We start from the raw sequence: 26,556 nt of genomic DNA on the forward strand, positions 1-26,556 counted from the left end.
TTTGTATTGATGCCTTTGCACTATGACTAACATGCAATAGCTACAAGCAACAGAGGCTGCATGAAATGTTTTGTCAGTAGCTATCTGACATAAAAACACTCCATTCTATATTATCAATATTTATTTTATTATGTATGCTACTGTATTACATACATATTTTTTCCCTCTTTTCAGGTTTCATGGTGTTCTGCTCTGCTCTCTGTTTCCTCTTCTTTCATGCTCTCCTCTCTGCCAGGAGGCATGTCTTTCTCTATCAGAGGAAGTGAACTCACTGAAATCACTGAGAGCGATTTGAAATCACTAACTATCAATGAAACTGTCAGTTACCACCAGCCGATGCAAAGCTTGTATACTCTTGTCATATTCCTACCCCGTCATTCGCCTTCAGCTTTCTCCAAAACAGAAAAACGTTACAGTTGCACTCACTTATATGGCTTAGAACGGATTTTTGCTGTATCACAGCTGACAGAAACCACTCTTATCCATTCTCACAAAACGCTGCTGTGTGCAACAAACCACACCTCTATGTTGCATTTTACAGGATTAGATCAGTAAAGTTTCTCCACATGCATTTTTAATGAGTACAATGGCCTTTCTGCTGGATGTGCAATTGAAGCAGAAATGCTCAGTAAGTAATCATAATAATGTTTATGTCATGAACGTCCCAGGGAGCAGTCGCACCCATACTAAACCACACCAACAAGAAATGCACAGGGTCTCTTAATGGGTCAAGACTGGGATAGAGTCAACTCTGTCGTTAAAATATATAGGGTTTTTATGTGCAGTTGGGGAATTTCTAAACATATAGTAAGCTGGGGACGAATTTTAAAAGGACAGTTTGGGCCATACTCAGCTGTACCAAATGTGCATTTAACTTAAACAGCAACTGTTTCCTATTAAATTCTCATTAGCAGCAAAGATACAATGAACATAGAGACATTTCACGGCTGCAGAATCAGAGCTGTCGAAGTAATATATCTAAGCTTTGTGAGAAAGAAAGAAAGAAAGAAAGAAAGCAACCATCCACATGACATGACTGAGGGAGAGGATTTGATAGCGGATTTTATTTTTTTTCAGTGGAGCCTTCATTCACAAGAAAAATAAAGGCTAAGGGCACTTTCAGACTAAAAACAGTCAGGGGGGTGTTGCTTAGGATCAAATAAACTACCAAATAAATGTGATTAAAGGATTATCAGATGCCTAAACTGTGGACATTTTCTTTTTATCTTTTGCTGACCACATAATAAACAGTAGAAAACATGTTGTATATGAATGAGTGCTTGCATGTATTTGACTGGCTTGGCACCTTTGCAGATGATGTTGCATTGTTGTACAAGTTGAGCATGGTTCAAGTGTTTTGCTAAAGAGTCATGCATTTTTTGGCCAGAGCACTCTAAAAGCAGCCTTAACAGCTCCATTATTGGTGAACTCAGAGTTGAGTGCCATCATATGTAACCTAAAGGTAACAAATGTACTGCCCATAGAAGAGTTCACCTAATGCACTCGAACAGACAGGCCTCGTGAACTGACTAACCTGTAAAACAGCTCTCAGCTATCCTGAATTTGATGACCTTAAAGTTTGAGAGTCTGGGGAAGTTTTGACATTTGGGAGTCAAGAGGGGAGATTCAAATTAAAAGAGACAAGGTTCACATAGAGACAAGCCCAGCAGGTTAATGATCACTGTGCCACCGCCAGGCTCCAGCCATCTGGATAGCTTGTAATAGAAGCTGTTCCTGCTCAACACAAATGAAGCTACAGAGGAGGTAGGAGGCAATGTGGTGGCAGCATGGCCAAGAGGTAGGAATCTGGTAGAGGATGCTGATTAAATTTGAGAGTGGGTGTGAGGTACAGTGCGGCTCTTGCTTCCAGATAATTAAGATACGAGCTACAAGTGACAGTGATGCTAACAAGGATGGTGGCATCTTTGCCTCTTTGTGAGCAGAGCCTGCCAGCATGATGGACAGCAAGTCTTTACAGGGTGTCCTTATGGCTCCCAAGACTCCATGAAGTGTAGCAAAATTAGACACTGAAAAACAAGTTAATACACTGGAAGTCACAGAATGTCACAAAAGAAAATTAACTGATTATTTGACAGCTGGTGTGACTCCTCCATTTGTTGTAGGGTCATGGAACCACAGGCTTGGTTCCAGATATCATGTGACGTGCTGCATACTCACCTCCTGTTGGTTCCTCTATCATCTGTCACAATCTATAAAATGATGGACAGGTGAACTTGTTACTGCAAGGTCTTTTCAAACCTCCTGGGAAAGATACCTAATTCATACTACTCCATGAAATCAGATGCTCGAGGTATAACCAACATTTCCAACCTCCTGTTCAACTCTTCCAATGCCCTATTCAACAAAGGAAAATGCCAAAACTCAAGCGGGTCCAAATATCCCTTTAGTGTCACCAATTTAAAATGTGCAAACTTGATGTATATGGTGTATAATGTTTAACACGTAGTTGGTGTATGTAGGATAATTGTTTTAAATAGTCAGTCAAGCCAGATTGCAAAATATTTATTTTTTTGTGCTATAAACCAAAACTGGCTTCAGGGTTACATACTGTAGCATTACAAGTGAGAAACCAATGTATATATTTAAGTTATGTTAGTGAAAGTGACCCATCCTGATAGTTCTCAAATAAAACCAAAAGTTAGATACCTTTTATAGATATTTGAAGAAACTCCACTTTGACACCTCATTATGAAACAAAAGTTATTTGTGTTCAGGCAATAAGCTAATTCTAAGCTAATAATTAATATATTTTTTTTACTTTATTAACTGCTTGAATAAAGTGAGGTATCTGGCTGATAAAGACCCAGATATATTTTCTCAGGAGTTGATGGAGAGCAGTGGGGTTAAAAGGAGTGTGAATATTGACTAACATTGCTAATGCTAATGTTGCTCTATGTTTTAATAAATAGGTAAATAGGAAAGACTTTTGTGTTTTTCACACATTTTACAGCTAATGTAGTTTTTCCTTCGCGCATGGAACAGGAGGGTGATCTGAGGGAGTTGCAATTTGGAACTTCATTGCCACTAAATCCTACACATTGGTCCTGTAAGATATGACTTTTCGGGTTAAACTTTCTGCACCAAAAATTATTTTCCTTTCTTTTCATTTGGCATCTTCTTGATAAAATACTATATTGAGTCACTGGGAAGTTCATCAACTCTCCATAAATATTTAAATCTATTTTTGTATTCTAAAGAAGATCTTAAACCCCTCAGGAGCAGCTGCTGAATCTTTAGCTATGTCAGTTTTTTTCATTCGGTTTCATTCACTAACTTTTCCTGTTCATAGCATCCTTCTTTGGCCATTCCCCCACATTGTTTGAACAGAGACAGAGGAGAAACATATTGCTCCCTATTATACTCTGGCGTTTGGTTTTCCATAGAAAGCAGTGATTGTGTTTCCGTTGGAGCGCGGTGATGTAGATGATGGCTTTGGCAGGCAGCAGACAGGCCTGCTCTGATGAGCTAACACTCAGCTGGAGGAGAATGGTATTGGAAAAGGCATGAAAAATGGTGCAGCGTTTAGCGTCGCTTGGCACCACTGCAGTGAGTTCATTGAGTCAGAAACGAAGAGGCCGTCTTTGTTGGGTGTGACTGTCGCTGTTGGATGACAGATTGCATTTTGTGTCCTCTCAGGGAAGCACAGAGGATGAGATAATGGTTAAGGAATAAAAGTCTCCCAAACTGTGAAAACAGACAAAATACGGTGACATAAACTGCCAGTTTACAGTGAAATATTCAGCAACACAACAAAAACTGTTAGCAAAAAATGCCATCCCTAAGCAGTACATTCACACAATTTCACCCTTACATCCCTGAACATATTGTGTTTGAAAAGCCATATTGATCTGTAAGCAAATGACATTTTTGGCATGAAACATCACTACTTGGCACTTCAGGGAACAAGCTGACAACCCAGCCTTAAGAAGTCAATAAACTGGTTTCCACAAGGATCCAAAAAGCGCTCACTCCCTCTGACTGGGACATTACTTGATTGCAGTTAATTCCCTCATCTTATTGTCTGGTCATCAAAGGGGATATATCAGTTGAGCTGAACAGTACTTTCAAATCAACACAATTCGATCTTGTAAGTCACCGAGGTAGCTGTTGGAAAACAGCTCCAAGTATTTACTTCTTTTCTGCAGTAATTTTGCACCAATTCCTTATCTAATGAGCAAAACAGCCAGCATATTGTGTCCCCAGTTAGCAGAAAAATACATAACTTGACGTATAATTGCTTTTTAAAGCTGTTATGGCATGTTAGCAAATATTGGCCTATATACATCAAGCAGACACTGAGTAGAATTATCATCCATTTGAAATTGTGTTTGTGTCTAACTGATGAAGCTAAATCCAATATTCTCTGTCCTTAGTACGGTCTCCACCAACTCCTGAGATACACATCTGGCTATTTAGTTACTAAATGTGCCACTTTCTATACTGAGGTGGTTGCTTTCTTTGTCTGTCGGTTTGGTTACATTAGACAGATAGGTAGCATATTTATTTATTTATCTGATCAATTCCCCTTCAGGCTAAAGGTAAAGTAATTAAGCAGTAAAAAGTAGGACTCGTGCACTTGCTGTATTTGTACAGTTAAACATGTTGAGTTTGCCCTGCGGTGAGACAAGCTGCTGAAGTGGTTAATCTCACTATCACTAATTTCCTCCAGGCAATGTCATACATAAGGCAAATTAGTGCATGAGCATGCTATCGGAAAATATATATTAACTTTTACTCTGGCAGCTGTAAGACCTGCATGTGAGTGTGATAAATGCTTCCTATGCCTTTCTTATTCAACTTGACTGGGAAGATAAGGGTTACAATCCTTTAGCAAAGCTTAACTTGAAAGCAAAAGCAGGAGAGGAAGCTTTTTATAGGATCTGCAGCGCATCGCATATCAAGTGCGTTCCACCAAGGGCAACCATGAATAAGAGCACTTTGAAAAAGAATGGAGGAACTTCTCAATCTAAAAGCTCCTGTCAGACCAAACAAACAACAGTCGTCTGCATCAACCTGAATATCACAAGGACTTGCTTTGAATGTATCTGTGACTCTGAAGAACCTTCAGATGAAGCAAAGTGACAGTGACAATTGTCACAGTTTGTCTAAGTCATAAAAAAGAACAAGGTGGAAGGACATGGAAGGAGGGAGAAAAATGAAGAAAAAGCACAAAATTAGAGAAAACTTCTGTCTATTCTTGTCATCTCTACTTCAAATCAGAGCTCAGTAAAAGGAATCCACTGTTTTCTGCTGTCTAGACACGCTCAAAGGATGTATCAGCAGAAAGCTGTAAGAGGACACAGAAGAAAAGCATTGGAGGTAATGTTTCAGTGTTTTCATGGTGGAAAAAGAACGGGGCACCGAATTAGACACTGAATGCTGTGACAACAAGGACCAGAACATATAGAAGCATGAAAAATCTGCCATTAGCTCCGTGAATGTGTTGCCTCTCTTCCCGAGCATTTTGCCTTCGGCTAAATTTTCCACCTCTTTCCTCGTAACAAAACACACTGTTCCACAACACAGCCGTACAGGGCCAACTAGTACCAACAGTAAACGGTTGTTAAACAGTACGAGGAACTTTTATTGTTCTCATTTTTCTTAGCTACCTATATTCTTTCCCACAGCAAACAGTGCAGGTGGGAGTGATGGAAAAAGGTCAGAGGGAGATGAGGACTGGCATGACGTGTTTAACAAGCAGGGCTTGTACCTGAGCTCCTACAGTTACATGATGAGTGTTCAAAGCAGAGCTGGGAAGCTGTCTATCAGTCCTGCAAAGTGAATGTCAAAGATGTAGTTTTGAAGGCAAATAAATTATGTTAATGTTGAGTGACCTCTGCTGCCAGGTGTGCACAATCCTCTAGCAAAAATTCTAGATTGCAGTAACATGTATCTTTGCATCTGGTTTAAAAACAGTGTGATCACTTTTAAAAATATCACCTGTGGTTAAATTAGGCAAACCCACAGGAGCCTGCTACCCAGTACCCAAAAATGTCCATAATAGATGCTGACACATCCCTGTCTAAACATGTTGGGAGATATACCAGACTTATTCTGTCCTTGGTCCGGGGGCAGCACCAAAGCTGCGGTTGGGTCATAATCGCCCATATATGGAGTGATACTTAGAAGAATGTCTAATAAATAAACAGACAACAGTTTGCTGATGTTATTGTGCTGACCATTATTTCACTAAAACTCAACTTGTACCCTTTATTATTAGTTGCTTCCCCTATTACTGTCAATGTTTGATAGAAATTGTGAGGTGGTGGGATGTGTGCTTTATTCGGATTTTGAAGGAGGGCACGCCAGAAAAAGTTTGACCACTGATATGGATTGAGGGCAACACATGCACTGTACTATACCTAAACATAAATGTCAACAATAGGGGCCTATAATGTAGCTCTTGTTGCTGAGGCACTTCTCCATTCTGCTGTTTAAAATGCATAGTTTGAGGTCTAGCGAAGCTAAGGGCAGATTAGAAAGTCCTAATTAGTCATCCATAATCAGAAATTTCAGTACCATACTGAATAAAGAACTAATTAATTTAGGGTTTACTTTCACTCCCAACAATCTATGGACGCTTCTGCAAATAGTTTGTGCTGCTTTTATTCTTTTGGTCATAATCCTTTTTAACCCTTAGGCTGTAACTGCTTTTATTTACAGGCTTTTCGTTTAGTCACTACATGTGTCGGCTAGCAATTCCATGTGTTGTTATTTTCAGGATGGGTTAGACTACTCTGAAATTTGTACTGTGACTGTGACTACTACTGTGTGGCACTACACATTTTCTAATTTGACGTCTTGGAAAGTATCTTTTGTAAGTGCTAATAGCTATCTAATAAAGAAAAAAGAAAAGAAACAGAAAGCTATTATTAATTCCTTATCCATTTTCCACCTGGTGCTTCATCCATACATCCATTTGCCATAGCCACCTATCCTTTAAAGAGTCACAGGGGGGCTAGATGCCGATCCCAGGTTACATAGGGCAAGAGGCGGGGTACACCATGGACAGATCCCAGGTCAACCACTAGACTGACCCATAGCAACAGACAACCATTCATACTCAGATTCACGCCAATAGAGAATAGAATACAGAAACATGTAATGCGAGTGTCTGGCTATTGATAACTAATGATTCATTCGAGCTGTCAGCTGACAAGGTTGGCAAACATCGCCACATCCAGATTGTTTTCTCTCAGCTCTACAGGAAATTACTTCCACTGACTTGTTGATCGTGTTGCTTGCAGTGTAGAGACACAGGATACTATCTTGCACTGTGTTTGCTCAACTTTGAACCAAAATAAAGCATGTTTTTTTCATTCCCATCAACCAAAAAAATAATTACCTACTCCAATTCAACTCTATGAGGTTCACTGATAAAATTAGGAAGGGTGTGTTTAAACAACACAAATAAATGGGTGTGAAAGAAAAAATGGTGGGTGAGTCATAAAAGGTAGCTCAATCTGGCTCTTGTGTACGACGAGAAAGCTCCTCAAACAATCCAAGCTGTGACTCTGAAGTCATCAAACTTCACATACAGCGTCTGTGCAAGTAAGAAAATATAATTAACAAAACTGCTGTAGACATGATTGAATTTCAACAAATGAAAGCTTCTAATCTTTTACTCTTTATTTAATTTGCACAGATTTCACATTCTAAACTCAGTTATAGGCCCTGTAGAAAGACTGTAGAAAGTTCTCACCTGTGCACACACACTCACGTGCACGCACATTTCAAGGCATATTAACACACACAGAGTGGGACAAATAGACCGAGACGCACAATGCCTGCAAGCTTGCTCTCACACACACACACACACACACAAACACACACACACAAACACACAGTACTTTGAATTCCATTTGCCCCGTAAAGCTCCCAAAACTCCTCTTCCTAATTCTTCCCTTCAAAAGCAAAGCCAGGGGAGTAATCCACAATCTCAGGATCTTCTCTTTTTTGCTTCCAAATGCAAATGAAATCCTTGTTCTACAAACGGCTTATTGAACGGCTCAGAGAGGAAGCTGTTGCTTCTCATCGGTTTCCTTCTGAAAGCTGAACGAGAATTTTTATCTATTGCTGAAGCCCCAGACAATCCTGCAATGCTCTAATTTTTTACCTTACAGTAAAGTGATTCTGATGCACGAAGAGGAATCAAGAGAAAGAGTTCAAAGCTATACCACTTCTTATCTGTCACAAACACAAAGTAGATATTAGTAGTCTCTCTGTACTAGTTGAGACTAAAAGGCGAACTGTAAGAGATCATTCTTGATTCTTTTTTTTTCAAACATAGCTTTAAATTTACATATTAAAAAGCAACACCTAATTGTGACTCTTATGGGGGGCCAGGTTTTGGTTAACAGAAAGGAAAATGTTCTAATTTCACTGCTAATGATCAATAAAGTCAATCTTTAATTGCAGATCTGTAATGTGATGCAAAATCCAGTCCCCTTCATGAAAGTCAGATGTTCTACACGCCCATCCATTACCCCCTTTCCGCCTTGCTATATAAAGGACACACTTCTTCCTGCATTCATACTGAATGTTAGTATTGGGTAAAAACTGTGAGATGCAAACCTTCCAAGGTTTAATTCCTTGGGCTAGAAGAAGGAGCATTGTGGATATTGTGGTAATTTTTTTGTTTAGTTTAGAGAGAGCGCACTCCTGTCATTCACCACCAGTTACTACTGAATAAAGACAAAAGGCCCCTGAATGATGTTATTAAGTGCTGTGGAGAATCACTTTTGCATTTTATCTACTTAAAGTGACAAAATTGACTTTCATTTATATGCAAATGGTGAAATGATTTTAAAGACCACCCCCTTTAGATATCAGACCTCTTTAACACATGTCATTAAAATGCATTTCATGTCAGGTTGATTTAAAAGGACTCCAGCGCAGATTAAAACACCTCTTCTCTTGAGATCAGATAGCTTTTATCAAACACAGACTGCTGTGCTGGCCACAATCACAAAAATGCATTTCGCAACTCATTTCTTATAAGCTGAGAATTGCGCTGAATGCATTAAATTGCATTGAGCTGAAGTGAACTGAGTCGAATAGAATCAACCTGAACTTACTTGGACTGGAGTGAACTGGAGTGCCATTGAATTTGCCATCTATTGTAAGGAACTTAACATAGAAAGAGTAGAGACCTGTGCTGCCGGCTGCTGATAAGAGGAGCGCTGCGTGTGTGTATGTAAGCCTTGTATCTGCTGTTTGATTAGTGTTGTTGGGATTGTTGGTACTGAATGTCAGACACTTCCATACGACGCACCGTTTGGCAGATGCAGACTGAGCAACCTGTCAGCACTGGCAGTCAAGCAGCTGAGCTGTGAGTTGTATTTGTATGTGAGTATTTGTGTGTTGAGTGTGAATACAACACTTTCGTACTCAATTCTAATGTAAACGCTATCAAACCTTTTTAAGTACGACAGAGAAAGGTAGTATAGAACAATGCTTTGACTGAATATTCTATCCATTATACTGCACCAGTCCATAGAGAACATTGAAAATATCAACTGCCAATCATGGAATACACGTTTGTCTTATTGTTTTTAGAAATAAATAATATATTAAAACAAAATGCCCCCACATCTTTTGTCATAATTGTTTACTAAAATGTAAAAAACTACATTAAAGAAATGCTCTTAAATGTTCCCAAATTGCTGGTTTTGTCTGAACATTTCAAAACCCAAAGATATTTAATTGAAAATTATCAAAAACCTTTTGCACAGAGGCAAAGGACCTTCCTCAGATTGTGCCACAGAATGGTGCCACAAAGCTGAAGGCAAAATCATCAAATATAGAATATTATGCTCTAGCATCCTAAAATTAATGGATTAATGAATTAATCTTACTATTTTTAAACATTATGTCCAAGTATGCAGATGAGTTGTTTGTTGTTTTTATGATATACAGTCATGCCAACCATTGAAAATAATAAAAGCTTCGGAGCTGTGTCACAAATCTCCTAGCAACCCCCATCTGGAACCATTATAGAGGCTCTGTTAAGAATCTGCAATAATTAAGAAATGTACACTATGACAACCAGACTGCACTCTCCTCCAGTACAGCTGCCAATCAGAGGAGCATCTCATTACAAGACAAGCTGCTTACATGACCTGTTAACTTACAGATTTTGAAGGAGTTGGAATGTTAATTGCTGAAATAAAGATGGATAATTGGTAAAAAAAAAAAAAAAAAAAAAAGGAATCACACTTGTGTTTCTTAAAGGTAAAAAATAATACTCATTTACCTATCAAGCAAGAAAGGCTGCATGCTTAAATTATGATTAAACAACTTCAAGTCTTTACTACGCTTAGCAGAAAAGTCTATGTACCTGAATAATCCACAAGTGTTATAACTAGACAGTGTCAATGAAAAGATTTGTGGACAAGGAATGGGCTCATAAAATCTATCCTAAAACTAATTTAAAGTCAGGACAAGGACTTGAGAACAGGACTGATGTGAGGCCTCATCTGTTCTTTAGATTATGGGCTGATGTTTAAATTACAGGATGTCCCTCATATGCAAATAGAAAGTTAGATCAAAGTTAAAGATAACTCCCAAATCTTCTGCTGTATTCTTTCCTTGGACTAATAACTAGTATCTTGAGTTTCTCTTGTTCAGTTGAATCATCAGTATCAATGGCGATATAAAGTTGGGTATCATCTGCATAGCAATAGCTTATGGATGATGACCTGTGGTGTTGAAAAAAAAAAAAAGAGAATAGTAGTGGACCCATAATTGAAAAATGGTGCCCTCCAGGTTGAAAATTTATTGGGATCAAGACATAACTGGATCTGACTGGAAACCAGACTGGAACTTCTTAAACAAGCTGTTTTGTTAGTTCTCTTTGTCAGTTGTATGCAGACAGATTTTTTTGCTAAGAAACACCAAATTGGGAAATAAGACTAGTGGTGTAAAACTGCTGTTGTACCACTCACGGTACAGTCTCCACTATTACTCTTCTAAAAATATGTAGAAAACATCCAGTCTTCAAGGAAGGGTTGAAAACCATTCACCAGATTTAACCACAGACAGCCAGAAACATGTCATGTTTGCCCCATTTACGCCTCGTTCGTTGCCTGAGCAGCTGTCTACGGTGCATGACAGCTGTGTCTGACACGCATGCGGCATTCACACCAAGAGTGTGTCAGCTCCGGCTGCTGCAGAGCTGCTGCTGTCAGCCCTATGTTTCCCTATACACTTTTCCCTGTATAATGGCCATGAAAAATCAAAAATGTTGTATCTTTTAATTTACAATGCCACGTAGTCTAAATTTAAGTAAACTATAGTTTTTTTACCCGAGAGAGAGATCTATATATCGTATATCCATCTCACTACCCCAAATTCTTTTCACAAGCGTTAAATAAAAGATTACTACAGTCTCTAATCTTTAAACATTGCCGCCAAAATAAAAATCAAGATGATCTGCCGCGCACACGCCACGCAGACACAGGCAGTGTTACTTTGCGCAGCAGAATTTTGTCACTAGTAAAAACATATTCTGATCATTTTAGTGGTTCTCATACAAAAAACCTGCTGGTTGCAACTTAAGTATAATGCATTAAAAAAAAGAAGCAAAACAAAAGCTCTCCTCAGGCCTTATGAGCATATTAAAGTCCACCTTTAAAGCTTCACCTCATCCCTGAGCCTCTTCGCTCTGCCATGACTAAGTCTAATCCTGCACGTCATCATTGGGATAGCATTACTTAGCTACAGTTTGGCGTAAACATTTCATTAAATACTTGACAGACATTACACTCTGCAGTTATCCCTGAGCAGAGCCAAGACTCTGGCTCCGTTATTTAACATTTAAACCACAGTTTAAATAATGTAATGGCGATGGAGGGATGAGGGCCAGGGTTAGGGAGAGGTGGATCTGATAAGTGAGCGGCTGCCCATCAGCAGAAAATGATCAGGGATGAAACTCTCAGCGAAAACGAAACAGGTCTTCAATGTACAACCAGGCAAGACATTGGAGGGCAGAGGGAAGTCACGTCACGTCCAACCACTCAACTGTAGCGAGAGGAGTGTGTGTCGGAGAGAGAGTGTGTCTGTGTGTATCTATAATCACACATTTTCTCTCTAACTTGGTGGTTATGTCTTGCAGAGGAAAGTGCGGGAAAGACTGGACTTGAAGTACTGCAGAGGTTCGTTTCACTCTGCAGCTATGTTTGAGTTTGTGATCCACAGCGAGAGGAAGTACTTTAATAGATCACATAGAGAGTAGTGAAGGACAGGAATATGAGCTTCAGAGACAGACAAGACAGCTAATAAATGTTTGAACTGTAGGACTCCAGAATCAAGGAAATAACATTCACAGGGGTATTTTCTACACTGTTAATGCAATTTTATATTTTCTTTCTAATTTTTTTCAACTCGTGGGTGGAAAAACGACCTTGACCTCCATGAGCCTCCATGTTGAAATAAACAGGAAAAAAACAACTGGCTTAAAGTATAACCTATGCAATTGGACATGGAAAAATAAAATCCTTGAGGACACTTTGTGGAAATGACAGGTTATTTGATCAATTAAACAAAAATGACACATAAGGCCAACTTTTGTTTTTCTTCTTTTATGTGCTGATGTTGCAGTGGGAGGAAAGGCCACTAAAGACTTCAATGACAGACACAAACTAGCACATCCATGGTCACATGTAAACATCACCGTACTGAAACCAGACATTGATTTTTACAGTTTTTCTGTCTGCGTTGAATCGATTGCTAGCTACTTTAATTTAAGCCACCAAGTTTTTCTCATCTTTTGTTCTTTCAGCTGTAGGGTTTAATCTCTTCAGTGGTCTCTGTCTTTTATGTATAATGTACACAGTGCCTGCTTGAAGCCCCAAATTGGTCCCCAAGACTCATGTCATCATGTAGCTTCTTGGTAGACTGAACTCCCACCTAATGAGGACTTTGAGTTTATTTCAACTCAATCTGCTGATGAGGGCTGTGTGATATAGTCAAAATCTCCAGAGCAGACACTAAGTGGACCTTTTTGTGAGATTGTTTTATCAACCAAATAAAACCCTTTAATTAGCATGTTGACCTAACACACGCTGGATTTCCGCCATGCAAGGCTCTGGAACGCTGTACTAGCTGGGCATATCTCCCTAATTTCTCTGTTACCTACTGTGCATTTATACATGTTATAACAATGGATAAGTTCCTTACAGCCCAACACACAGTTAGATACACTTTGAGGAGGTGTTCTACTTGGGCATCTAGAGATATTACAGACAATACATTTAGTGATCAAGCTACAGGTCCTGGGGGAAGAATGGGAAGTAGAGCGTAGTGTGGTCGGTAAAGTCATCATCTTTGCAAAAGTTTGGTGTAGTTTCGAACTAACACACTACACTGCAGAGCTTATAAAGATCTTATTTCTCTCCACGACTGATGGGACGATCTCCAGTGGCCTCATTACCAATATCATATAAATACATAGCCTGGGACCTTGATTTGTTCAATAATTCAGCTGCTGCTTCTCCGCTCCCTGAGACTGCTGCTGCCGAAGGCAAGTCTGGAGGATGGTGTTAATACTGAGCGGGGAACACAACTCCTGTGTGTTTTTGTGTGTGAGTAATAGCATTGGGCAATTGGATGAATACATTAGGAATCACCACTGGACTAAATGCACTGCTGGTGGAAATTCCTTTGGTTATTCAATGTTTTTTTTTACTTCAATTACCTGAACATTTGGATACTTAAAAAGTCAAAGTAGTGCAACACTCTGATGGGACTCTTCCAGGAGGTCTGCCATCACATTTATTGAGACCAAAGTTGTTTTAGTTTTGGAAGAGCATTACACAGTCTGAATTGTTTTATACCTAATGAGATGACATTTACTAACACAAGTTACATCTATATTATATTTTTGGGTCGATAGAGGTTAAAAAAAACACCACAACAAGCTGATGGGCACACAAACCTGACATATCACCTCATAAAGTTATGGATAACCTTAACTTTATGTATGCATGGAAACATCTTTGTATCCAACTTATGAATATAAGTCCAATGTTTATTCTCCTATAGTTCTAGTTCAGTCTCGATCAACTCCTGAGAAAAATATCTGATTTTACTTTGTCTACTGTTTGGTGCTGGGAAGTTAGTGTACAGTCGTTGATTTATTGCTCATTAAAAAATAAGTTTATTATCAGAAAACAGATGATGAAGTGCTATTGTTAAAACATCTTATGGTGAATGGGGACATTGTAAAGCTGTGTTGCCAGAAATCAAACCCAGTAAACAAACAATAAATAAACCTTATACATTCGGAAGATGGATCATTTGAATTCAGCAGCAGCTTACTTTTATGTCTCTGTTGTCAGAGATTCCCTGCAGCACTTCAACAGCAACGCAGAAGCATTTTCAAAACAATGTGGGCTTGTGACTATGCTACATCATAACGAATTCCATGTCTTTGACAAAACACACCTAATATCCCCTGTGATGGATTGACTATACAAAGCAAGTTTTAAGTCTCAGCATATGATGTTCATATTGCACTGAAGTGAAGTGAAACTAGTTTGAATGAGAGTTTGGATAAATGCATTCATCTACACAAAAAGCTATGGTAAGTTTTGGAAAATGGTCAGCGTTATTCTAAACATAGAAAATGTGCAGGCAATGGGTTCAAACATGCAAAACCATCTGCATTGGCCATTAAAATGTAAAGATGTTTACAGTATAGCCTGGAGTGAATACACCAGCTGTGTGTCGTGACTCCAATATTCAGCACATCGTGTTTCTGTGCGTTAAGGGAAGGAATCGGATGGGGAACAGAAATACAGGGGAGTAAAGGAGAGTACATGAGAGGAAAAGAGGAGTAAGAAGGAAAAGAGAAAGAGCTACTAGAGCCTTCCAGGCAATTCATTAATTTTACCATCTGTACTCCAGTATGTTTCATGTGAAATCAGGACGTCTCTCTGTTTATATGTCTTTTTATCTGTTCTGTGCATGTGCATGAGTGTGTGTGTTCTTATTGAAAACATAATTTGTGTCTGGATGTATTTAAAGTTCTACAGGGTTTTGTTTCCTTTTCGCAGAGTTTAGTGACAAATGTGAATAATTCATAATCTTTATCGACCTTTGTTAGCGACCAATAGGAACTGCAGCAACATCGATTGAACCTCTCTTGTATTGCTTGTACTAAACCTTCTCACCTCTCATCATCCTCTGGGGCTAAAGTGCAGCACCCCAAAATATACACAAGCAATGAAATCACAGTGAGAAAGATGCAACTTTCTGTTTGGAACAGAGATCCAATACCAACTTGCCTTCTTTTTTTTTTTTTTTTTTCTACCGTGACCCTTATTTCACCGTAGTAAAGTTTCACAAATACTAACAAATGTATGCTTAAGTCGCACTGGGTTTCAGATAAATGCTTATCATAGGGCTCAGAGTGGTGCATTCATGTGCTCTTGAAAGCTCACAACCAAAGTATAATGTGATGACACATACACAAATCAGAGACAAATTAATTTTAAAGGAACTAATCGACAATGGTAAAAAAAAAAAAATCTTTTCCAGATGCCACCAGTTTCTCTCCTTCCATCGAGAAAAACATGAAAGGTCCTATCATGAGCCAGTGTTTGGTTTGTCCGTTTTGGGCTACTGTAGAAACATGCAACATAGCTCCCTCTGTGCAAGAGGATAAAAACAGCCCATTCTAAGGTAAGGAAACAAAAAAAACCTTATTTTCAGATGATTATACACTGATGAAAACATATTTTTAATATTATATTCCATTTCTGCCAATAGATTGTCTTAAATGTTACACACTGGACCTTTAACACAGTTTGTGAAGGAGATGTATTTGTACCACTAACTGTTATCTCATAACTGCAAACTATGCCTCTTTGTGGAGGAGTTTCTACTCCAACAGGGCAGGTTGATATAACATTGGATGATGTAACATAAATAATTTAATAACTTTCTCCATGTTGGACTCTTTGGCTTGTAGTTCCCTAATAGGCACTTCACCATAAGTTCACCAAAGTTGAACAATAGCCAAAAACTTCAGTGTGAATTTATTTTTCCTGTGCAAGTGAATCCACTTATCTTGACAAATCTATTAAAATGAAATAATTTCAGTCTAAAATGCGTTGTATGTACTATATATACACACTCGACCAAAATAGTATAAAGTCATGTGTTCATGCTCATATAGATATCGATAAAAACAATTAACTTAATAAACTGCTTATTTATATTATTTTCTATTCCTCAGTTAACCCCCCGCTGAAAGTCACAGGATTGACTGTCTTCAGTCTTCTATTTTTTCCTCAAATATGTACTGTAGCTGTTGCTGTTGCTGTAGTTTGTTTTAGCAAATTTCTTTGTAATTAAAAGCAATTAATTAACCACTAACACGTTCTTGACATATTTCAGAGCAGATGATTGACCACAGAGGAGCAGCAGCAGCAGCAGCAGCAGCAGCAGCAACCCGTCTTTTTCTTGTTTCAACATAACATAAATAGAGAGATAATGTTCAAGTACAAAAACTCAGTAAATAGATTTTCCTGTTCAACATCTTGTGTGAAGTAATGTTGATGGCCTCTTGTAGAGCCAAAGCATATTAAAGCTTGTGTTAAAGAGGCCTCCTCTCGTCAGCAGGAGGATAGCTGTTGAGGCCGCCTGAGTTTAACAGATCCACAGACATGCAGTTCCCTGCTGCACTTTTTTTTCTTCTTCTTTTTGTAGCAAAACAGACATTTTTGGCTTGCCATGTGGCACCTGTCTTGTTTTTCTGGGATGAAACAAAACTGCTGAGATAAAACTCTAGCGACATTGATATGGAATGAAATTGACTTCAAATTTCCAGAGATCTATACCACAATATTTGCATGGATCCTCAAATTGATCATCAAAAGTGGTTCAAAGTTACCATTTATATTTATGTTTCTCATATCATAGATTTTAAAATGAATTATGCACAAGTAGATTCATGCACAGCTTCCTCCAGAAACTCAAAGTAAAAGCATTCAAAGCTGGTGCTGATTGAGCCTGAGACCCTCCTGGCAACTGTTAATTAAGACTCCTGTGGCAAACTCAATAATGAGCTGTCTTTTACATGGTCAAGAGTTAATATATGTAATACTGCTTAGTGAAGCACTTATTCTCTTGCCTTTCTCTGTGCACATTTTATTCTGCTATACTTCTCAAAGATTTATACATGTAATATGATGTTTAAAAGTATGGAGTCTGGACAGAGGAATACTTATGTGCTTTATCAGGTTTGAATTATAATCAATGAATAAAGTTAAAGGAGGGATTGGGTTTGTTTTTTAACAAAGAGGGATAATGTGTTCCGAGCGCTGGTGTTGCGTCTGTCCAGGTTGACCATATTTTCTATTGGGTCATGTTATATTCAAGTCTTTCTGTGTTGTGTCTGATTCTCCTCGGGTCCCTTTCAGGTTGGATTGGTTTTCAGTTGGTTTTCCAAACATAAAAAAAATGTACTTTCATGACTTTGAATTAAAGAGAACTGACTTTAATTAATCAACAATGAAATGGGAACTGTAAATTAATTATGAAATGGAATATGACAGGAGCGATGGAATAACAAAAATCTTTAAAAAATATATCTGCTTTTCTATTCTAACATTTAAGTACTAATTCATTATTGAAACACAGAATAGGGAAAGAGAAATAAAGTTATTTTATTAGAAATTGTCAAAATTAATCTAATTTTATTTGTTTTAACTTCCAGTTTTTCATGCTTCATTTGAACGCAAATGTTATTAAAGAGTTCTTCAAGGCAAATTAGCATTGTACTCTGATAATGTTAAAAGTCTTCTAAGAGACATGTTAAAAAGAAAGGGTTTGAGATAGGCTGACTTTCAGTTTCTCATAGAAGTCAAGCTGGACACTACACTTCCCATAATGCAACTCTAAAGCATCTCTTCCCTCCCTTTTAATGACCAGGTTTTTCTAAACTCACTACAATTTGTATGACTTGTTTATGTTAAAAAAGTATCAAACCCAATTCATGATAACTCTCAAGGTTAGTTTTTCTGACTTGACAAATCTCCTCCAGAGCTGTTCATGTCAGAATACAGATCGAGCCACAAAGAATTGCCGGTTGGTCCATGACATACCCTTGCTGCTCTGAATGGAATTAATGAAAATATCCGGCTGGCAGCCAGTGCGGGAATTGGCTGGAATGGCTGGTAATGCACAACTGTTTTCACAGGTTTGGTTGGACTTCTTGACACGTAACCTGATCTCCATGTGTAAAATTGGTTAAGTGCCCCTTTAATCACTTAATAAATGTCTGTTTTGGCTAATTGATTATGATTAAGCCCGGAAGTCTATAATGTTTTTTTAGTCACACCTTCCAGAAGAGGCAATCCTTTTCTTTTATTTAAAAAAAAAAGGGGTCAAGCTTATTCAGATTTGTTGGGTAACTCCTGACTCACCTGCATCAAAGTACTCTGAGATCTCCACTCTTTGTTCTGTCCCTAGGGAGCAAAACATGGTCAAAGACAATCAGGTTGCTATGACAACAGTTTGGCACCAAGCAGCACCACAGCCCCATCTTTACTGACTGAGCACCTCGCTGTTTTATAGCATCAGATTTACACTCCAAGACACATTTGCACATCTGAGCAGTTCAACCTGCTTGTGTTGAGCATTTAGAGGTTCAAGTGCCATTTACAGTGGTTGTTAAAAAGACGAAGGGTATAGCTTTTTTTGGCTAAACTTATATCCCAACATGAAACCTTCCACCAGCTGATTGGACCACTTATTTGTTCATAATTGAAAAATGTGTCAGCTCTAACAACATTTACAAAATGAAGCATGAACAGCTATCAAATTCATGTTGAGAACATTTAGTTTAAATAGTTGTTGATTCCTTGTGCTTTTTGCCCCATCTAACCTTTTTTTCTCAGATCTCATAAATTAGTAGAGTGAGCGCGTGTTATTGTAAGTGATAAAATGATGGCTGGTGCTAATAAAATAAAACTTCATTTTGTAATAAACTGATTTTCCTTGCAGGTTTAGAGAGCCAACAATGTCAACACTCCCCAATGTTTGCAGATTGGTTTTGGGAATTTTGGAATTTTGCTTTCTTGGAATTAGATTGATGATAGAAAGACTGACGCAACTTCTATATCTGTAAGGTAAATGTGAAGCGATAGCAAGAAGACCAAGCCGAAGATTCTTGCTCAAAGATGATGGGATATGTCATAGCTTGTTTGTTCCTAACTCAGATTTTCAGTTTAAAACCAGCTGACCACGTCTTTGTTTCCTCCTGAAGGCACCCGAAGAGAATAGAAGTAATGATGCAGATGCTGTTCCAGTTTTTGGTTATTGAGCTTGCTTCTCGATGATCCTTCACGATCAAGTGACCTGAAACAGGGAATGCGAAGATGCAGACTCGGGACTGCAATATCCTTTATCCCTCATGTGATCAATTATTTTGTCATTTATTATTTTTTTTACTATTGAAGCCGTCTCATTAGCTCTTTTTTTGTCAACTCCCACTGGCTTCTATTTGTCATCTCTTCACCTCTTTTCTTTTCACTCCATCTTGTGCTGCCTTGCTTTCATTCGTCACCATCAAAACTCTTCCCTCCGTTCAGTCTGAATGTGTCTTGTAAAGCTTTGCCTCATACTTGCTTTTTGGCTCCCTTTCTGCGTCTTGTTCACCAACCCCATCATAAGTCCTTCCCTCTGCGCTCTTTCACTTTCCCTTTTCATCCGATGACTTCTCTCCTCTCTACTTCCCATCTCATCCCTCCTAGCTCTCCATTTTTTCTATCCTCTCTACCCTTTTACCACCTCCTTCATGTCTTTGCTCTATTCATCCTTCCCCTCCTCTTTTCTTTACCTGCTCCCTCCCACTTTCTCCTGATCTCCTCCCTCATTTTCACACCCGTTCTGTCAGTGATTTGCTTTCACTTTGTCCTTCACCCCTTTCCTCCTCATCTCTTTGCTTGGCTCTCTCTTTCTTTGTCTCTCTCTCTCTCTCTCTCTCTCTCTCTCAGTTTCGTTCTGTCCTTCGCCTCTCCCTCCCCTTCTAATCTCCTCCGTCACCTTACTCATCTATTCTACCTTCTCTTCCCTCCCTCTCTCGCCAGGCCGTTCCGTTTCCGATGGCAACATGACCACAGAGAAGAGTTAGAGATTGTGACAGAGCCTGGTCGACAGTGCTGTGCAGTAAATCCCCGGCTGACCTCCCACTGCATTTAAATTCTCTAATCTAGTGACAAAAGGAATGAGACGATGAGCTGGTGCCTTATGGGAAAGGTCAAATTGCTAACTAATCTGCCCCCTTCCTCTGCCAGTTGTCCCTCGATACTGCTCTCCGCTCTGTAAAAATTCCACTGTGTCATTGCACTCATGTCTGGAGGTCACTGTAGTGCGCCGAGCGACCTCACAAGTTTTGTGTAGCAATTAATTACCGTCACCGTGGCCGGCACATATGGGCCTATTATCATAAGGCCTCCTGGGAGGATATTTCCTGCAACCATTATTCTGTGGGAAGTGACAGGGAACGTTTTAAAATGCCAACAGGCTTTTCTTTCACTCCTTTGTTTGTCCTGTAGTCACACCGGAGACGAGCAGAACCCTATCTGCTGTTTGGTTATTTTTAACAACATTTCGGCTTTATAGATACAGTAGAGAGAGAGAGAGAGAGGGGAGGATGTAAAAGAGAAAATTGGAATCCAAGTACCCTTTTCTCATAAGCATCTTGAGTCTAAGAGGATCTTTAAGCCATCTTATGCTTTCATTTCACATTTACAGCATGTTTCTGTAAAGGCTGGTAAACAAAAGACATCTTGAAAAAGATCACAGATTAACAAGCTTTTGGTGCCCACCTGCATCACCTGCAGGAGTAGATAACAGTTACATAAATCTGTTTCAAGTCTGAAATTGTATCAATATATTGAACCTTTTACAGTCAGCATTTCTTTAGCAATGACAATCCTGTAAATACCTCTTTATATAACAGTTTTCACTGGTACTGGTACTTGTCTGTATTTCCCACTCGATTCCAATTTTGTAACCACAGATAAAAGCTTAACTTAAATAATGCATGAATGTACTGGACATATTGCGTAAAAGAACATTGGATCATTTACTATTTCTGTGTCCAACGACATTCTTTATTTAGACATGACATGAATCCTTGCAGTCCTTGGTTTGTTCAGCTGCGCTGTAAAGTGATACACCAGTTGTTCTCTTCTGCTTCTGTTCTGTTTCTGCGTAACCACTCAAGGTGTGTGTGCTGCCCCCGGTGGTCCATACACATTTTGTACAGAACACTGATCAGCCAGGATGGACATTTTAAAATGTTTTGGGGTGATTTTAATTAATCTTCTTTTAATTCACTATACTGTCAATTTGATCTTTTTATTTAACTCTGTTCTCTGTTTTTTTCCCTTTTCCATCTCATGCTTGGAGGCTATATTTTAGGTATTTTACTGTCTTGATAGATAATTTCCCTTTTGAGGCAGAGGTCTGATATGGTCATTCGATGATAGCACTTACATAACTTGTTGATGTTGCTTCTAGGAGGCAGGTATGAAAAATTCTTATCCATTATGTAATCTTTTATGAATTTTTGATATGCAAAAAGGCATACAGACACTTAAATTTGCAAAATTACTTTGACCTTTTCAGTACAGCGACACTGACATTCTGAACAGACGTGTATGAGCTCTTGGTGTCTACTGTTTCAGGAGATGTAAAAATGCTCTCTGATGTTTGATGCAACATGAGCCAAATCTTGAAAGAGTAACTTTAAAGATTAAAGGGCAATACACCAGGCTGAAATATACCAGAATTTTCAACTTGTGCCTTAAGTCCCACAAGAATAATCATTGCCTGGGGAGTAAATTGTTGATTTCAATCCCCTCTGAATATGCCAGCTGTGAAGTCAAAATACCAGCACCGACGTCCTTCCATATTTTGGTTCAGATAAGAGTCCCCATGCTCTTTCTGTGGAAAGTCAGTTTCTCATGGGCACAAGATTCTATATGAATATATATTCTTTTGCAACTTCAGTGCAAAGTTAAAGTCGTGCTTTGCTACATCAATAAGTGATGTGGACTTCTGGAAATCTGGACTTTGTACAACTACATCCAAACACTTGGGATTCAGGAATTTATTACACTACAATTTTATTGTTATGTGTTTTACATAAAGCGTGGAGGTATCAGGGATACTTTTAATTTGATGAGGTCTACACAAAATGCTCATTCCTGCAAGTTGAGCTTTTCCCAGCTGAACAACCAAAATGAACCATTTTGTTGCTTTAAATTATTCAGTATTTTATGTGTTTGTTACAGGAGTGGAGACAGTGAGAATTTGGAGCTCATGTCTTTGTTTTTGTTCTCCTTTGTTGGCTTCTTCTTGGGAACAACATTTCCCTGCACCCCCTTGTGTCCAGTATCTCTTTTTTGCACTGCAATCTCTCTCTCTGCATATTTCACTCTCACCTGTTCTCCCCCTCGTTCTCAGGCCCTCTGCTTTCCTCCATGTATTGTTGGCACTACTAACAGGCTTTTCGAAGTGGCCTTCAGAAGCAGCTGGATCGCCGCCGGGAGCCTTTGGAGACCTGCCAGGCCGTCATATGCCCCTCTCCACTTTATCCTCCTCTGCCTGCCCACCTCTGCCTCTCCCCTCTACACATTTTAATCTCTTTTTTTCTCTACGCCACCATTCATCCATCCTCCCCCTCTCCCTCTCTCAGCCAACTTCTTAACTTATCTCCCCTCCTCACTCTTCTGAATCTCTTCTGTTGTCAGCCTCTCCCCTCCAACTCACATCTTTTCATCTCTCGCTGCTCTTTTCCACCAGACTCTATCGTGCAGTAAAATCACTGTCTTTCTTCAAAATTATACTGTCAAAAACAGAATTGGGATTTCATGAAGCTTAACTATAATAGCTCTCTACTAACTCCTCTCCAAACTACTTATAGTAACCACTTTGTGAATGTTTTTTTTTTTGTATTATTCTTTTAAAACATATCCCCCTAGGGAGGGTAACCAAATGCCACAGTTGTCCATCAGTAAAAAAGTGGGACTTTCTATTTTTCTTATAACTTACTTATATTATTAACACTATTCTATTTATTCTCCTTACTTTCTAACAGTTTTTTCTATTTTCAGGTGTCTTTTGGACTGGGTCTGACCATCCATGGGTGCCTTTCAGTCTATTTTAATATATGCACATCTGTTTCAGGTGGGTTTTGGATGAAGTCCAAACATTTGGATCCATGAGGATGTCCTTTAATTTACAGCATGTCACATATAGAACTTGTCCTGTCATAATTTTCACAGCTATACATGATGTCATTGTATAAATGGACAAGTCCTCTTATCATGCACTATGAAAAGTGAAATCCTAAGTAGTTGTTGGCACAACTTCTCCTGTATTGAGAACAACTATATTTAACAACCAATTGTTTTGGCCTGTAACCAAAAATGACTTGAATCACATTACCAAGGTATCTCAGCTTGGGCTTGTAGACTAAAACGTTTTTAGCTGAAAGCCTGCCGAATTAAGAGGCAGTATGGACTTTGAAAGACATGCATTGTATTGTGGTTAAATGTAGGAGCCAGTATTTTCTGACCATTCTAGGGGATAAAAGCCATAATATCCTGGCAGCTGCTGTTTTGATTTTGACTGCACCCAACTTTATGAAAGTACAATTCTAAAGTGATTCTGCATCTCTTTTAGGGGTAAGACTTGATGGAATTATTTTCGTTAAAGACAAGGTACATTTTTGGGAAATGTTTTAGATATTTAGATATTTAAGGAACATCAACAAACTATAATGAATACATACCGTCACTGTAGGTTTTTTTTAACAGTTTATATGTTTTATATGTTCAGTTAATACAAGGTTAATACAATATAAGGTACAACTGTCAAAGAAAAAGTCTGTTACCTGCAATATTTTGTGAAATTAGATGCTAAATACATTTCTTATGTCAGTTCAATAAGAGTTCAAGGCTGAGTTAATGAGCTTTTTTTTTTTTAATATGATGATGCATTTGCCCACCAGCTCCTCTGAGGAAATGTACTGGTTTCCAGGCTGGAGAAACATCACAAAACATCCTGAAAAGTTGTTTACTCCAGGTTGTGAGGGGATAAAAATCATCAGTTTGATGCATCAACCTACAACTCACACAGAAATTGTTTTGGCAACTCCTGCTCTGAGGTGCAATCGGTGCTTCAGCATGTGTTCCCTGGTAATCAGTGACCTCAGGCAGACATGCTTTCTGTCAGTCAGTATCCTGTCTTTAAAAGGTATGCTTTTTTTTCTCTTGTCTTTTTGGCTCTTAACTCCACTTTCTCTTCCTTCCTTTAGCTCAGTGTGTAGGGACTTGGCTTGGGAATCAGAGAGTTGCCTGTTCAAATCCCACAGACCACAATATGGAGTGTGAACTGGTAGCTGGAGGGGTGCTAGTTACACCTTCTGTGCACTACTGAGGTGCACTTGACCAAGGAAACCTTTTGCATGAAGTGTGCATTTCAGCCTGTGTGTGTGTGTGTAAGAATTAAAAAAAAGAATAATAAAAGTATATATCTTCTACTCTGTCTCTTTCACCTGTCCCACACATGTTGCTCCTCTTATGTCATGTATTTCTCTTCCTCCGTACCTTTCTTCAGAATCATTAGCATGCTATCACCAGACAGTCACACGTTTTCCACTCCTCTTCAAATTATTCCAAGGTGTCTGTGAGCAAAGCATTTAATCCCAAAGTCCCACAATCCCAAAAGTGAAATACATATTCAGTCACTGTCAGAATGCTTTTAAGAAGTGTGGAAACCGATGAAGCAGGGTCTTGTTGGAAAAAACAGTGTTCAGTCAACTTCCTTGAAGAATAAAGCTCAAACAAACAAGGACAGAAACAAGGATGCTCCAGGGCATGTGTGCGCACTCATGCACACATTTAAAAACACAGACATGCAAGGTGAATTTTACATCTAAGGGTGACTTGTCAATATTTAAGTCCCTGGAGGGAAGCATGTTTCCACAATTTGGGAAAAGTAAACTTGGAAAGAAATGTGAGCACATCATCTCAATTGCATTAAACTCAAATGTTAACAAAAAAAACCCTGCTAAAAACTAACTAACTAAAAATACAAAAAACTTAAATCTACATATAAATGCAAATGTGAACACCTGGCTGACACTTTGCATATGCATGGCATGGTTACTCATGGTCACTGTGTATTCTGATCAAGTTCTTCTATCTAAAGCACAAAAAATAGATTGATTGTCAAATGACTAATTGGATAAAGGTTCCTCACAGTTCCTCACAGTCCTCCTGATGTTATTCCCTGCTTTGGAACCACATGTTTATTTATTTTTAACCGCCACACACTTTACACACACCAATTTGCAAATTCTGTCCCTGTCAACATAAGTTGTTTCAAGCTGTTTGAACTAAGACATGCTGCTGTTACTGTGGCTAAGTGATAGAAACATTGGTTGGTACACGACTTTGGCACAAACTGAATATCCTTACAAATATTTGATGAATTGCCTTGAAATTTTGTACAGACATTCATCCTCCCTTAGAGGACGAATCCTATTGATTTTGTTGATCCCTTGAGGGCAGTCTTGTTTTTTTGTGCTAAGGTGAAACACCTTGGGCAGTTAAAATGGGCTACTGCAACAGCTCTGAAAGCGGGAATCAATTAAGACAGTTTCATCCCGTTGTTGTTGCTGCCATGACTGAAATTTCAACTCATACTTGTGACAACAGACTTTGAATATCGCTCATAAAATCAGTCTTTACCTGCTTTTGTATGTGGAGAGGTGTACAGGTATGTTTTGGATCATACAATTGCTCATTTTCAAATGTTTTCTGCCAGTTGTGTTTTATAGGAAAGGATTATTATTTTTAAATTAACAATAGAAAAACTTGTAATCAGGAAAATACTATTTACTGTACACACCAAACATGTCCTTGTCTACAGCTGGTGCATGTACGCCAAAATGTACTACAGGATCACGTCGGCAGGATGTCTGTGTCCATTTCTCATCTGAGTATATCAGCAGCTCACTTCACATTCTCAGCCAGAATCTGACAGCTGGCCAAACAGTAGAGTAATAAGAACAATATTTGTGATAAAAAAAAAAAAAAAAAATATATATATATATATATATATATATATTGAAAGTGGGAGAATGGACACAAACAAGATTTTGAAGAGACCTAGGAAAATTATGCATCAGCATGATGCAGTGAACTCCTGGGATATATATTGGCCTCTGTGTTTGTGGATGATATGGGGAACACAGAAGAGACTTCTGCACTCTACATTCACAGACTCCTCAGGACAGAAACTAATCTTCAGATATACTGAGGTCTCAGCTGACCCAAACCTGACCTGTGTCTTTGTCCTCGGACTGAAAATAATCTAAGCAGCGTTTTGCTTTCTCACTTTATACAGCAGGAGTAAAGATAAGCATTCAAGCAAAGCCGCAACACTGAGATGCTGATACAAAGATTGAGTACATGCACACTACATGCTTACTAACAAACAAAGTAATTC

The 26,556-nt window shown here is 38.7% G+C and overlaps 1 protein-coding gene across 2 annotated transcripts in view; it reads right to left on the minus strand.

Moving 5' to 3' along the window:
• Nucleotides 1–26,556, minus strand: part of sgcd (sarcoglycan, delta (dystrophin-associated glycoprotein)) — a 280,526-nt gene that overhangs the window by 142,235 nt on the left and 111,735 nt on the right. The window lies entirely within an intron of this gene.

The sequence above is a fragment of the Dicentrarchus labrax genome, unplaced genomic scaffold (genome assembly GCF_905237075.1).
Source record: "Dicentrarchus labrax unplaced genomic scaffold, dlabrax2021, whole genome shotgun sequence".
Taxonomy (NCBI): Eukaryota; Metazoa; Chordata; class Actinopteri; family Moronidae; genus Dicentrarchus; species Dicentrarchus labrax.